The sequence below is a fragment of the Schistocerca americana genome, chromosome 1, assembly GCF_021461395.2.
Source record: "Schistocerca americana isolate TAMUIC-IGC-003095 chromosome 1, iqSchAmer2.1, whole genome shotgun sequence".
Classification (NCBI taxonomy): domain Eukaryota; kingdom Metazoa; phylum Arthropoda; class Insecta; order Orthoptera; family Acrididae; genus Schistocerca; species Schistocerca americana.
In genome coordinates, this window is record NC_060119.1 from 151213419 (window position 1) to 151224801 (window position 11383).

General features: G+C 41.7%; 1 pseudogene; it reads left to right on the top strand.

The window, feature by feature from the left end:
• Positions 1-8942: 8942 nt before the first annotated feature.
• LOC124560182 lies at positions 8943-9060 on the top strand (annotated as a pseudogene).
• Positions 9061-11383: the final 2323 nt, after the last annotated feature.

Consider the following 11383-nt stretch of genomic DNA (forward strand, 5'->3'; position numbering starts at 1 on the left):
CTTCCTGTCGTTCCCGACTGGCGTGCCGGGGCTTGACTTTACTCCGTAGAAAAAAGGGTTTAAATTGGTCCTTATCTCGTATGCTTGAAATGAAAGAAAGCGCAAAAAAGCGACGGTTTACTGGTGAAAGAATCTGCAATAGAACTGGCAAAATTTCTGTCATGCGTTTATGGGTACTAATGGATTCTGGTGTAAACTCACGTTGCTTGATTTATAATTAAACAAGAAAAATTTGTGTTATTTCCCAAGTTTCTATGAAATGAGACAAGATTACTTGGAAGTAAGCTTTCCAAGATTTTATTCCGTTAATGATGAAGTCAGAAATGTGCTTCACAGTAATTTTAAATATTTTGAACATGTAAAGCCGGATATCATTTTGTTCAATAATCCAATAATTACTAGTCTTACAAGTGCTCGAAATGATCTCCAAGAAGAAGTCTGAAACATAAAAATGATCTAATCATGTTATTCAGAACATAAAACAGATGCCTACACTTTTTAATTACACAACAGGTTCACAAACGCGCTCAAAAAATCACAGATTTCACTCCTAAAGTGAAATCTTTCCTCATCAACATTCAATTGTGACAGTACACTTCATGAATCGTCAGTCGTGCTTGGGTAGGTCAGTTGTAGAATATTTGCCTGCGAAAGGCGAAGACCCCAGTCCGAGTATCGGTCCGGCACAAAATTTTAATCTGCTATGAACTTTCGTAACCGTGCACACTCCACTGCAAGGGGAAAACTGCATTCTGGAAAGTAGAGATTCTTCAATGAAGCACGTTAAGTCCGTGACTGCTGGATTTCTTTTAGTATCCCAACGATGAAATTTTCTCAGGTGATTCTTCGCGGGAAGATGCTGGGTACGATATTATCGAAAAGTTGGGACAGCCCAACGCCACCCCTCACCTGATCACTGAGAAAATTTTATCACACTAAATCTGCTCAGCGCAATGCAGATTGTTTTCGCTACATCGCAAACTGAAATAGAATTTATCAAGACCAAGTTAAATAACTCTAAAGTAAATACGGAAATGTCTGATTAATGAAAGCACAAGAGTTCGGGACAAGTACATAAATAAAAATCGACGTTTTCTCAGCCTGTCTTTTGGCGCTTACGTGCAGGGAACTGGTATCGTCGGGACTGTGACGGCACCGTGGAGGGTAGAGGTGGAGGGCGAAGCACTCGCTGGAGGGGAATCATCAGTAAAGCACGGTTTGCCAGGCCTGGTCTAGATAGTGAAACTTCCTGGCAGATGAAACGTTTGTGCTCTACAGGGGACCAGAATATGAAAACTGGCTGTCTCGCGCATGTGCTAACCAAGCGCGACCCAAGAGCCTTCCTCATAGCTTCACTTCCGCCAGTCACTCAGCTCCTGCTTTCCAGGCCTCATAGAAGTTCTGCTGCACACACTGCCGGACTGTCACTCCTAGAGGAAATTATACGGCGGAGAAAATACTTTAGCTACAGCGTAGGGGGCAGTTTCCAGAATTAATTTTTCTCTGTAGCACACACTGTCAATTAACCAGGAAATTTCAAAGCAGCGCACACTACGCTGCAGAGTGAAAATTCATTTTGAAGCGTAGACCGTGTTATATCTAACTGTTAAGGCTAGTTTTGAATTAACAATTCAGGTTTAACACTAAAGTACAGTACTGCGGCAGTCGACGACGTCAGCTGGTGTGCATCAAGTCAAACTCTGTTAGAAACTGGTAAAAATTGCATTTCACCCCATATTATGCAAGAGAATGAGTACGTCGCTGTCGGATATGTCTCGAGCACTTTTACTGACACTCAAAAGAATCTGAAAGCTATGTCGATGGACAACGGCACGTAACAATTCTGGGTAAGGAAAAAAAATGAAAAGAAGAGAAACACACAACATATAAAGCACATGAGTACGTAAGAATAGAACATCGCCTTATACGTAACTTGTATTACACATCATCCTCATCATCATATTCATTGCTTTCCTGCACACAGAGCTGGCTGTGAAATAGTGATACCTTCACACACTTCACACATCAATACTAATAGATTAAAGTCAGAATCTTTGTAATCCATGTTTCAGTCGAATGGTCATATACACATTTAATGTGGAATGACGAATTGTCATCAAAGAAAACACTGCTAACATTTAAGATTTATAAAATATTTCACTCTCCCCGAATGGTAGCACACTTCAAACACGTGTACGTCGCCATATAATGGACTGATCAAATGAACCTGACATTGAACTTCGAATGTGCAGTGTACAGAGTTGGTTGTTGGTTTATTTGGGAGAAGGGACCAAACAGCGAGGTCACTGATCCCGTTGGATTGGCGAAGTATAGGGAAGGAAATCGGCCGTTCCCTTTCAAAGGATCCATCCCGGCATTTGCCGGAAGCGATTTAGAGAAATCACGGAAAACCTAAATCAGGACGGCTGGACGCGGTTTTGAATCGTCGTCCTCCCGAATGCGAGTTCAGTTTGCTAGCAAGTAAGCAGAGCGTAGGAACAGGAACGCTGTAGATTACCAGCGGTCCCCATCCCATCCGCCAAGTTCAGTGCACTCTCTGTAAGAACAAGCAATAGCGATGATATTGTGAACGTTCGTCAAAGTTTTATTGATTGTAATATAATGACCACGGGGTAATCTGAAACGTCTAAAGACATGCCCTAGCTTATTCGCTTGGGATTCTGTTGACAGCCGGCCAGGGTGGCCGAGCGGTTCTACGCGCTATAGTTTGGAACCGCGCGACCGCTACGGTCGCGGGTTCGAATCCTGCCTCGGGCATGGATGTGTGTGATGTCCTTAGGTTAGTTAGGTTTAATTAGTTCTAAGTTCTCGGGGACTGATGACCTTAGAAGTTATGTCCCATTGTGCTCTGAGCCATTTGAACCATTTCTGTTGACAAATATTCCTTAATGTTATATAGTAGTTTCAGCGCAAGAGCATCATACGTGCCGTTCAGACTTGTATTCGCTACCTGACGGGGTAGCACAGTAATGTGTGGATGTTGGAAGCATATAATGCTGACAGCTCCAAAAGATATTGTTTACATAAGAACAGCAAAGTTATACAGTGCTTATTTACGTATGGGCTCTTCATTTCTATAGAAATCAAGTACTTAGCTACGTCTCGTGGCTCATGAACTTTCCACATACATAGAAATGCTGTTTCAACTGTAACAGGTCACAGCAGGAACTGCCGTTGCATTGAATGGACGATTAATGTATGCTGCGGGAGAAAGATAATACAGGTTTGCAGCATTTAGGAATAGAGGTCGTTAATGTAGTAATATAATGACTTCTGGCTAATTTCGCGCAGAGGACTCGTCGCCACAACTAATTTATTGATATACGTGATGTCTCCTAATTTTAAAAAAGTTGCTTCAGAAATGTAGTAATAACATCCACCGTGTCCTTATCACCTAGCATAGACGAATGTTAATTGCGATGGTGCACTGTGGCGCGTATATTTATTATAATAATATTGTATTTGTCCATTTTAACAGCAAAAATACGATCACAATTGAAGCTTATAAGAACGAAAGGCCATTATAGATGAATTAGTAGCGTGACTCATTATTAAGCAAAGGTAGCGTCAGAGGTTTATGATAAATAGGTTACACAGTTACTATCTTTCAACTGTTTATGCTACGATAATATCGGCAGAAAGTGGCCATCAGAAATATTAAACGAGAAGACAGAGTTGCAGAAATGTAGATTTATAGTCGTATTCGTCATCTATCTTTCACAAATCTCACTTAACACCTTTCGACATGAGCTACCAGAAAACTGGCCATACGTTGAGAAAAAGGAGCTTATGTGGAACATACGAACATAGAGAAAGAAATAAAAGATTAACAACAAAACTGTATTCGCTTCTTCTTATGATCTACAACAAAAAAGCGCACTTTACTAAAATTTAGAATCTTTTACTATGAAAACAAGGTAAGCATTAACTTCATTCAGTGGGAAAACTTACGGCACCCATGCTGTTTACCTCATCAGTATAAGACAGCAAGACTCTCCTATTGTTTATGAACTGTAAATCCTCACTAGTCATCTCGGATAAGCAACAGGGTAGAAATATTTTTTCCTGTTGCCAGTCCTACGAGTATTTACGAGCTACAAAATATGCTCACTTTTTTTGCTTTTGCTATGTTAAACATTTTGTTCTGTGGTAGAGCTGACAGTATTACGGTACACTGCTGACGACCAGTCCCGCTAATGAGTAGGTTTAAATTCGCCAAAGAATGGTTCTTGTGTTGAAAGTTAAATCATACTCCCGCACTATAATGCTAGTGCTCAACTGGGCTTCAAACAATAACACGTACTTACATTTTATCTTTCCCTGCAGCAAATTTCCATTTCCGAAGAGAACTCGCCACATCAGCTTGTTTCCACGTAGAGGGAGGGATGTAGGATCATTACACTATTGATACGTACTCATCCCATATTTAGGTTTATCGAAAGTTATTACCAGCAGAGATCTTCTCGATGTTTCAAAATATATGGGTAGAAAGCCTTGTTCCATATTTTAGTAATAGGGAAATTTCTGGGGCTTCCTACTTCCGGTACTGCTTGGTCTGGCTCTATAGAAAATTGGGAATTCATGTCACCTGCACCGATACATCAGAATCCTTTACAGTTGTCGGTTTACCATAATAAATTTCTGTAGATAAATGTGTATGATCACCTTCGTTTGATAAAAACACAGTTCACCATTGTTCTCACATATACAGGGTGAGTCACCTAACATTACCGCTGGATATATTTCGTAAACCACATCAAATACAGACAAATCGATTCCACAGACCGAACGTGAGGAGAGGGGCTAGTGTAATTGGTTAATACAAACCATAAAAAATGCACGGAAGTATGTTTTTAACACAAACCTACGTTTTTTTAAATGGAACCCCATTAGTTTTGTTAGCACATCTGAACATATAAACAAGTACGTAATCAGTGCCATTTGTTGCATTGTAAAATGTTAATTACATCCGGAGATATTGTAACCTAAAGTTGACGCTTGAGTACCACTCCTCCGTTGTTCGATCGTGTGTATCGGAGAGCACCGAATTACGTAGGGATCCAAAGGGAACGGTGACGGACCTTAGGCACAAAAGAGACTGGAACAGTACATTACGTCCACATGCTAACACTTTTTTATTGGTCTTTTTCACTGACGCGCATGTACATTACCATGTGGGGTGAGGTACACGTACACACGTGGTTTCCGATTTCAATTACGGAGTGGAATAGAGTGTGTCTCGACATTTCAGGCCAATAGATGTTCGATGTGGTGGCCATCATTTGCTGCACACAATTGCAATCTCTGGCGTAATGAATGTCGTACACGCCGCAGTACATCTGGTGTAATGTCGCCGCAGGCTGGCACGATACGTTGTTTCATATCCTCTGGGGTTGTGGGCCCATAACGGTACACATTCTCCTTTAACGTACCCCACAGAAAGAAGTCCAGAGGTGTAAGATCAGGAGAACGGGCTGGCCAATTTATGCGTCCTCCACGTCCTATGAAACGCCCGTAGAACATCCTGTCAAGGGTCAGCCTAGTGTTAATTGCGGAATGTGCAGGTGCACCATCATGCTGATACCACATACGTCGACGCGTTCCCAGTGGCACATTTTCGAGCAACGTTGGCAGATCATTCTGTAGAAACGCGATGTATGTTGCAGCTGTTTGGGCCCCTGCAGTGAAGTGAGGACCAATGAGGTGATCGCCAATGATTCTGCACCATACATTTACAGTCCACGGTCGCTGTCGCTCTACCTGTCTGAGCCAGCGAGGATTGTCCACGGACCAGTAATGCATGTTCCGTAGATCCACTGCCCCGTGGTTTGTGAAACCCGCTTCATCGGTAAACAGGAGAACTGCAACGCATTTTCTGTTAATGCCCATTGACAGAATTGGACTCGATGATTAAAGTCATCATCATGTAATTGCTGATGTAGCGACACATGAAACGGGTGAAAGCGGTGACGATGCAGTATGCGCATGACACTACTTTGACTCAGTCCACCGGCTCTCGCAATGTCCCGTGTACTCATGGTTGGTTGGTTTGTTTGGGGAAGGAGACCAGACAGCGAGGTCATCGGTCTCATCGGATTAGGGAAGGACGGGGAAGGAAGTCGGCCGTGCCCTTTGAAAGGAACAATCCCGGCATTTGCCTGGAGCGATTTAGGGAAATCACGGAAAACCTAAATCGGGATGGCCGGACGCGGGATTGAACCGTCGTCCTCCCGAATGCGAGTCCAGTGTCTAACCACTGCGTCACCTCGCTCGGGGTGTACTCATGTGTGGGTTCATGGCAACAGCAGCTAACACACCAACTGCACCCGCTTCTCCTGTGACGGGCCTGTTACGGACCCGTTTGCGTGCTACGACCATACCTGTTGCATACAGTTGGCGGTAGATGTTCTGCAATGTGCGGCAGTTTGGATGCTCTCTGTCCGGGTACCGTTCTGCATACACCCTGCAGGCTTCAGCTGCATTTCGTCTACACTCGCCATAGATGAGTATCTGCTCCGCCTTTTCAGAGTTCGAATACACCAAGGTCACAGTTCCTACAACACTACACTGTCACAGACGTCTAGTAACACGGTGTACTACAGTTGGTCTGCGTGCGGAAACGAATGCAGAATAACAATAGCAGCAAGCGCTACATGCGGACACTGCAACAGCTAGACCAAACCACAACAGTGCACTACACCCACACTCGTAAACACGGTCGTCATCGTAAACATGTCCCTGCAGATGCTGCTCGCCGACCGTGGCCCGTGTTTGTTGCAACACGCAACTGAGCGTCGGAGGTTTCAAGCGTCAACTTTAGGTTACAATATCTCCGGATGTAATTAACATTTTACAATGCAACAAACGGCACTGATTACGTATTTGTTTATATGTTCAGATGTGCTAACAGAACTAACGTGGTTCCATTAAAAAAAAAGTAGGTTTGTTTTAAGAAACATACTTCCGTACATTTTTGTATGGTTTGTATTAAACAATTACACTAGCCCCTGTCCTCACGTTCAGTCTGCGGAATCGGTTCGTCAGTATTTGATGTGGTTTACGAAATATATCCAGCGGTAACGTTAGGTGACTCACCCTGTATATGAAGTTTCATGCTGCAGCTGAAATTGTTTTCGTACGATATTCTTAGACTGTACTCTATGGAACTCTGTCCACATTCATTTCCGGAACCAACATCGTTGTGCAGTTCAACGTACGAAGTGAGGGGTGTAAGGGCGGCTCTGTCTAAATACATCACATATAGTGTTAGATGAGCATGCTTCGATGGCTGACAGTTAGCTATTAAGTAGCATCCAGACAAACACAGCGAAGAAGGATTCATTTGCACTTGTAATGAAGATCAAACCATATGTTGCCATTGTGGTAGAGTTCTAAGAAGTTGCCATCGAATGCATGATCCATGGGATGAATATGCTTGCTGGTTTTCGAAGTATTCTTTTCGGTCTTACGAAGGTTAAAGATTCTGCAGATAATACACGTCAGATAAGATACGCAATAACTTCTGCAAAGGATGTAACCAATATTAAACAACCTCAAAATAATCATAAAGTTGTCAAGGTTGATATTCCAAAAATAAGAAGCGCGTTATCTTCAGAATAGTACGTGGCTGGGAAAGCTTTCGGCAACGCTTGCTTGCGTATGGTTTACTTCCAGGAAGTAATGAAACTGCTCTTCCTTTGACGCAGGTACGCTTCTGCTTGCATTATATTTAGATCTCCTGTTCCTGCGTGTGTAATTTGCTAAATATATGTTGAAGCTACACCAAGAGTAATTTTTCGTAATAAATTCAGTATCAGTGAATAATTTCGACATATAATTCCATTATATTTATTCGCAGCGGTTAACATTTTTGAAGATGAATATGATGGGAACTCTACAGTTCATATTACGGCAAATTGTTGTATTATTTAAGTTTTCTGTGCGTATGACACCCTTCTATGTAATACGGAAAGTACCACTAGATTTTATGAGAGGTGAACTTACGAGTATAGAAGGAGGCAGAGGGTATCCTGTTGTCAGTAGGAAAACAATAACAGCAGAATCGTTCAATCAGGTGTGTTCACTGACGCCAGTGCTAAGCGACGCTTAAATTGTTGTAAAGAAGGTGTCCACTGGTCTGTGGACGACTAGAAATGAGAGATTTTGTTTGTTAAATCGCTTTATACCCTGTGGTAATCGGATGGAGGACGCTGTCTGTCATCATTATACGTTACGATATTGGGGTGTTTTTCGCCGATATGGCTGTATCCCATTATTACACTCAAGAGAACGCTAAGTTAAAAAGGATACGAAGACTTTTCACAGCACTGTGTGCTGCTTACAGTATTGCAACTGTTCCGAGACGATGAGTAATTGTATCAGGATGACAAGACACCCGTCTCAAAGTAGCATCTGTGAGGCTATTGGTTTTGGACGATAACTTCCTGATACGGAAAGGCCTGCCCAGAGTTCTGGTATGAACCCAGCGGAACGTTTTTGGAATGATTTAGAACGTCGACCTCACTCCAGACTCCAGCATTCAACATCACTACCATCTGTGGTTTCGACTCTTGAGGAAGATTGGGCTCCCATTCGTCCACAGAATTTCAAACATCATTTTGAAAGCATTCCCAGCAGTTCAAACTGCCACAGAGACGAATGGTGAAAACCTCACGTATTAAAGTACAATAAGAGGGGCCCAGATACTGTTGATGAGATAGTGTACGTGTCATGGTGTCATATTAGGTTCAACTATCGAATCTCAAAACTGTATTGTGCCATCGGTCCTTGGCAATGTGTGAAAGTTGTGTCAACTACCAAATCGCAAATACATTATTCTCTGTCATAGTTAGGCAACAAACAAAACTGTAGCACAACACTTCATGAGAGCTATATTAAGTTTTGCAATCGCATGTAATAGTTGCAACGGCCTTGCCGCAATGGATACACCGGTTCCCGTCAGATCACCGAAGTTAAGCGCTGTCGGGCGTGGCCAGCACTTGGATGGGTGACCATCCTGGCCGCCATGCGCTGTTGCCGTTTTTCGGGGTGCACTTAGCATCGTGATGCCAATTGAGGAGCTACTCGACCGAATGGTAGCGGTCCCGGTCAAGGAAAACCATCATAACGACCGGGAGAGCAGTGTGCTGACAGTGTGCTGCGGATCCTATCCGCATCCCCAGCAGAGAATGACACGGCGGTCGGATGGTCCCGATGGGCTACTTGTGGCCTGGAGACTGAGTGCATGCAATAGTTGGAATTAAAATATAAATAAAACACAGATACTTAAAAAATAGTAGTATAAACCATCACATGTATAAGTAAACCTTTATTTGCTACTGTTTCGATCACTCAGTCCGCCTTCATAGGAAGACTATCAACAGGAGAACGAAAAATAGGATGTACTCATTATGTCCACCAAATAAGATTCACACAAATGTCAAAGATAAATACAGAAGTACTTACAAAGGCAAATACCTTAGATGGAAAAACAATTCATCTTTCACCTACATTTTTCGGAAGTCCTCAACCTTACAACGATGCTACACCCCCAACCATTATGTACATTGACGTTAAATAGCAACAGATTGCTGTTAAAATACGATATGATCAAATTTAAAGGAACTATTATGAAAGCTGATCCCAGTTGACCGAGGAACAACACAGATCACATATTTAGTAAGGACTACAAAGAACACAGTTCAAAATAGTCCTGCCATTTTCAATGTCGGTTGACAATGAAGATACAACACAGATCACAAATTTAGTACGGACTACGAAGAATACAGTTCAAAATAGTCCTGCCATTTTCAATGTCGGTTGCCAGTGAAGGTATACTCTATCAGCTGCCAAAAGAATAGAAGCAATAAAGTATATCTTAGAAAACATCGTGCTCACATTGTGAGTTATGTTGTCAACCTTACTGAGTCTAGTAACGTGTATGAAAATATTTTATGTCTTTGCCCAGGAAGTGTTTTATACAAGTAATGAAACATGTGAAGTGAACCCAGTCTTAGGTGAATCCTAAATTGTTAACATAAATCTTAATAGCCTAACATATACATCGTGAAAATACATTGTTTATCCACAAGTTCTAAGTACATAGTTAAGTCGTAAATTAAGCAAATGCTCTCCAAATCTAGGCCCATGTTGGGCATGGTTTTTAATGCTAATGTTTAATGCCTGGGGCTTAAATTTTAAAATCACTAATTTGCAGTTGAAGTCTGTCATGTGTAACGACATAATCTGATAGTCCTCATATAAGGTCTGCACTGTGACTCTTATAACGTATTGTTACCCACTGAGGTAGATGAATCTCTGACATTTACAGTGTGTTTGTCGAGTCTCTTGCCTCCTGAGATTTAAATCCTTAACCACCAATGAACAAGGGACTGGCCTCTACTATTCTTATGAATATTTTATAACGTCTCGACGTGTACCGTCACAAAGGTCTGTACTGTGTTCCCATTTACGAAGTATATGGTGTTTTATATTGTTACAGGTGGTATATATTGTTAATGAGTGCATGTGAACAGTTTTTATCCACTGTTGTTACTTGATACGAATTATTCTTACATGTAAAGCTAGATTATTTTTCTATGTTACTGACTTCTGCCCATGGTCTAGGTTTCGAGTTTCCTTTGGTATACTCGTATTCCTTGTCAAACTATACAACATTATAATAGTGTCATCATATGCGAATATTACGTTTCTCCCATGAGAAAACACATATACTTAAACTCGTCTGAAATATCACTTATATTACTATGAGCAGATATATAAATTTTATATGGGTCCACAGTCCTAGATTCTATGTCACATACACCTGGAACAGCAAGTCTATAGTGCACAGAATGGTCTGTGACTCTGTGGTGGCACTAGTTGCCGATGCCACTACTTCCACTGCCATTGTGGGTCGAGGCTGCATGCTGAGTGCTTGCCAAGCATTGGGGTCAGAGAGGTGCATGACATTTCTGCCCTGCTGCCACAAGTATAACATAAACATATAACTTAAACAATAGTAACATAAATAATAATAATAACAAATAACACAACTTTCTGAATACATGAACTGGTACTTCAATAAGTAACTTCTTGTCTAGTGAGATTCTTGGAATAATCTATAGTCTCTCATCAACCAAATGTTGTTACCAGTAGCTTACCCAAATAATGTTTGGTGAAATAGCCCAACTGATCACCTGTTATTATATTCCCCATTTGGATTACAGACGACATGAAATAAATATTTCGTAATATTTCCAGCTAAACAAACATAAATGACTCTTTCGCTTGCAGACTAGAACCGTGCAGTAGGAATCTGAGAAGACTGCCTGTGAGAGGTTACACGGGTAAGGGTAAAGTA